The sequence below is a fragment of the Protomyctophum parallelum genome (genome assembly GCF_964188405.1).
Source record: "Protomyctophum parallelum genome assembly, chromosome: 5".
In the NCBI taxonomy this organism is placed as follows: domain Eukaryota; kingdom Metazoa; phylum Chordata; class Actinopteri; order Myctophiformes; family Myctophidae; genus Protomyctophum; species Protomyctophum parallelum.
In genome coordinates this window covers 31,623,593-31,628,592 of record NC_139702.1, presented here as the reverse complement: position 1 = coordinate 31,628,592, position 5,000 = coordinate 31,623,593, and the positions used below count along the sequence as shown (strand labels likewise).

Genomic DNA, 5,000 nt, shown 5'->3' with positions numbered 1-5,000 from the left:
ATGATTTCATCACGGCAGGGAGATTAAATACTTAACTAGTGGCCACCAGCTGGTGTACAGTTGCAGATATTAAAATGTCAACATTAAAAATGGCAGTAATTTCTGCACTGCATTTGTCCAGATATAATTTCCCTGAGAAAGAATCACCACCACAGCACCACTCAGCGGTCTAACCTAACGCACACATTTACAGTATGCTCTGGAGTGTTCTGGTCAAATACACATTCATGTGAAGTTTGCAGCATTTAACCCATTCTGGACGGGAACCCCTTTTGGTGTTTTAAGCGTTACGTTATACTTTAGCTATTGAAAAATAGCAGATCTACAAGCTCATAGCTTGTAGGTCTGCTATTTTTGAAAAGTTGTGAAAATGTGGTGCAAATCTTTGAATATATATTTCAGAGAGAACATTTTTAACTCAAATATTTGCTTCTGTGGGGTCCCTGGAACAACATATTTTGAGATGGGGGTCCGTGGCCCAATAGAGATAATTCTGGGGGTCCTTGACATGAAAAAGGTTGAGCACAACTGACATAGAAACATGGGTTTTTCAGAAAACTATTAGGATTTAGAAGCCTTTTTTAGTTCAAAATGGGTTAAGATGCACGCCATTCATTTCTTAAAACAATTATCTACACAACGTATTGATTCCACGTCTTTGTCACATATCATATTATTATGGTGATCAGCATGTCCCCATCAACGATAATGATTACCTCCAGTCAAAGCCAATGAATCAGTGTAGCAAAGTAAATGTATGACAACCGAGAGGAAATTAAGAACATTTGCCCATCACAAATGAATAAAATATGACAACTTGTCCACCCTCGCAAGTCCAAGTGTGTCATTAGCCTGAGATATGTCCTGTGTCACGGTGGCGAGGCCAGACATCTCAAGTACAGATCAACAGCACTGTGGCCTCCGTCCAGTGTTGCCGCGGTGATGAGTGACCTCGCTTGACACCACACAGAGACCAGTGTTGCCAGATTGTGCGAGAGAAATAAGCAACCAGGTTTATTGAAAACCACTTGTTTTAGGAAACGAGCCCAAATGAGCAACGGGCACTGGCAGTTTAGAAACAAGACCAAAAAATGTAACCCACAACAAATCCAGTGCAGCAATAGTTAATTGAGACAAGGAAGGCAGAAGGTTTAATCATATATATAACCCCCCCCTCTATCAGCAATTCATTCTGTTCCTTTAAATCAGCTGTCTCTCTCCATGTCAACTCCCCTCACTCTCATTGGCTGCCAGCTAAGTCACTCACGCCCACATTCAATCAGGTGTTCTTTTTAAGCAGTCACTCCTCTTCATGCGAGCTGACTCTGTGTCTCTGTTGTTCAGATGTCAGCGTTCAAAGGCCCTCCACCTCCCCGGCCTCCTCCTCTGTGGCATTAGTTCTCTAATGGGTGATTCTGTGATTATACATGTGATTCATGGATTGTACTATATGTGGCTTCTAGTTCTGTTATGGGCAACTGTGATTATGATTGTGTTTCATGGATTGTATTATGATCATGTGATATCTTCAGTATCTATGTGATATATGGAATGCATTGAAAGTTATGCTGTTTATGTAATGTCTTTGTTATGCTCTGCGCTGGGGGTTTGTTGTTGATATCAGAGCTGTGTCTCGGTGCACAGATAATCTGAGATATCAAATGTGATATGATATCAGATGATTATGATATCACATGAGCAGAGCCACACCGCCATACTAAATGCAATACATGGTTAATGGTCATTCTGAGCTGAAGTGTTTCAATGAACCAATGTTCACAAGCTATACTTCATAGAAAAACAAGCCCAAAGTCGCTTATAATAAGCAAACATGGCAACACCGGCAAAGACCGACCGCACCAGCAGTGTGTGTAGTGTAACGCTCGCTGTCACAGCAGTGTGTCGAACGTCTTGACACATGGCCTCTCACACGAGAACCACACATATAGTAACTGAACAATGGAGTCAATGAACGGCTAGGTAAAGACCACTTCAGGCCTATGAATGTCTCAGTAACCTATAAGCCAGCACGATTTATGATGTGCCCATTTATATTACAACGCCATTTCATATCCATTATGCGGGAAACGGACAGGCAGCTGTAATTGTTCTCCCCCCGCGAGACAAAGTGCTCAGGTCGGCACGGCCGTATCTATAGTCCAACCTGTATGATGTACAGTATATCACTGCCGCTACGATACATCACACCAATCGATCCAAATCTAATCTCTATAGGCTACCTGTTTACCGGGAAAGTCCTGGGGATTAGGGATGTAACAATACATTTTAAATTAACCGGGGGAAAAGGAACCGGGGCACAGTGAAAGCAGCAGCAGCAGCACACCACTTTACATTCATCTACACACTTTAACCCACACACCATCTCTTTCCTAATTTAATGTTCTCTCCCCACAAAGGATCTTTAAACGTTGAAATGTCTGTCCACAATCTAAAGAAATATTCTATTTCGTAGAAGGACTGTGAAGCGAAGTTAAATTGCTCGTCGTCACCGGCTATAGCAAAATGACAGGCTTAAAATCAAATCCAGATAGGAGCTGTAATTGGACGACAGAACAATGGAATGGCCGCACACCAATTTCAAATTAAAATGAAACGGGCCCTGCTCTGCCCTGTGGGCACCTATTTATTTTAATTGCCTCGATCATCCATTCAGAAAGAGTGCCCGCGTGTAGACGACGACGATGCGCCTGAAGTAAAGTACAGAGGTTAGAAACGACGACAGTTTACAGCTTCCGTCGTTTGGATTGTGATTATCATCCAGTGATGACTTTCAGGGCCTGATTATTAAAGATTGATTATCATCCAGTGATGACTTTCAGGGCCTGATTATTAAAGAGCCAAAAGTGGCTGTCTGGTTTCTCAGTTTGGCGCCGGCGGTAAAAATCATCAACTGAAGTTTCCCAGCACTTTCCAACCACAATGCTTCAATCAATAACAGATGAAACAATCAACGTTTCATAGAAATTCAGATAAAACAATTTGTTTTGGAGCCACTGTGACCGCATACGCCAGTGGCGTGCACATATAGACACTAGGGGGTGCTAGAGCACCCCCTGCCCTTTTGGCAATTTTGCTCTTAAAAAAACGCTTCTACTATATTATTTAGGCCCCCACAATCTAAAGCTATGTTTCTATGTCAGTGGTTCTTCGATTAAAAAGAAAATAGCAGACCTACAAGCTCGTAGCGCGCCACTCGGTGGCGCGCTATGAGCTTGTAGATCTGCTATTTTTCAATAGCTAAAGCACCAAAATGGGTTCCCGCACCAAAATGCGCTGCACAAGGTGCCCTTTTTTTCACTTGAGCACCTGCCCCTCTAAATGTCTGTGCACGCCACTGGCATACGCTAGTGAAACGTTTACACAACTGCAGCTTTCAAAAAGCCAGGTGAAAAATAGATCTGTCTGGTCGAGTGTATGGTCGCTCCGGCTGACAGCTTGTTCAATGGACTGGACATTAGACCTTGGCAGACGCATTTGAAAACGCGCTCTGAGGGATGTGAGCTGAATTCTTGAGTGCTCTCACCTCACAAGTTAAATAAACGAAGGCTTGTTTCTCTTAATGGAATTCATCTTATCAAAAGCCCATCATATAAAGCTCTCTGCTCCACATCGTCTTAACTCTATCATCGCCATGACGTCTCACTTCGGTCCCACTTCACTGCCACTCACTCTCAAAACGCATGTTTGGTTAAGAAGACCCGTGGGGATATTGGGACTGGCACGCACCAGCGCATTCCATCCAGACCCATCTGGTGTGTTCAGTTTGATTCAGGCATTAACAATTGGCAGCCACTCGTGTTTGCCTGAACACAATAATTAGATTACAACTCTGTGAACTTCAAATGAGAACGTCTGTCAGGCAACAGAATACTTGCCCCCAGAAAACGATACCATAGTACACACATGGCCATGTTCATTAAAATATAAGCTATTGTTTTATTCAGTGTAATGTATATTTGTGGACACATCAACTGTCTCTCTCTCTCTCTCTGTGCTCCCGCCGTTGGTCCAATTGTAACGTCAAGACTTTGATATGAGCTTCATATGCCTGGCTCAGATGGCGATACTCCCTCAGCACCGTGAATACATGAATATATAAACAAGCACAGCAGCTGAGGCCAATGAATCTCTCCCTCTCACCACCATCCATCCTGAAGTTCTCTCCTCTCCCGCTCAATTCTCCGTCTTTTGTGCCGTCTTTTGCTTTCATGAATTAATGAATAACTTCTGAATCGAAGATGTGTCAGTATCCGTCTCGCGGTGCCCTTTTTTTTTTTTCTCTCTTTTGGCCTTTACTCATAAATTAGTCATCTCAAAGTGTTAAGGGAAAAGAAATCTGCTGCATTATCTGTGTTTGCCCCCCCCCCCTCCCCCCTCCTGCCTCAGTCCCCCTGCGAGCCTGTCTCGCTTACAACACAGATTTTTTTTTTTACGTTTTAAAATTCTACACAAGGAAGTATTAAGATTTCTTCTTTAGACCCAACTATTCTGTTCCCATGAGACTTCCCTTCTTCCACTCTCTGTTCTTAACCGTTTTGTTTTCTTGGAATTCTCTCACTCTCCATCTCCCGAATTCTCCATTCTTCCATTCGGCGTTAATCATCAGCAGCAACAATTGAGCCTTGGCGATGGTCCAATCGACCGTAAACATGACAAGCCATGGTCCAATCGACCGTAAACATGACAAGCCATGGTCCAATCGACCGTAAACATGACAAGCCATGATCCAATCGACTGTAAACATGACAAGCCATGGTCCAATCGACTGTAAACATGACAAGCCATGGTCCAATCGACTGTAAACATGACAAGCCATGGTCCAATCGACTGTAAACATGACAAGCCATGGTCCAATCGACTGTAAACATGACAAGCCATGGTCCAATCGACTGTAAACATGACAAGCCATGGTCCAATCGACCGTAAACATGACAAGCCATGGTCCAATCGACTGTAAACATGACAAGCCATGGTCCAAT

General features: G+C 43.3%; 1 protein-coding gene across 1 annotated transcript in view; it reads right to left on the bottom strand.

Moving 5' to 3' along the window:
- LOC310858326 (protein sidekick-1-like) overlaps positions 1-5,000 on the bottom strand; it is a gene marked incomplete at its 3' end in the record, with an annotated part of 358,338 nt that overhangs the window by 55,026 nt on the left and 298,312 nt on the right. The gene's annotated exons all lie outside the window — the stretch shown is intronic.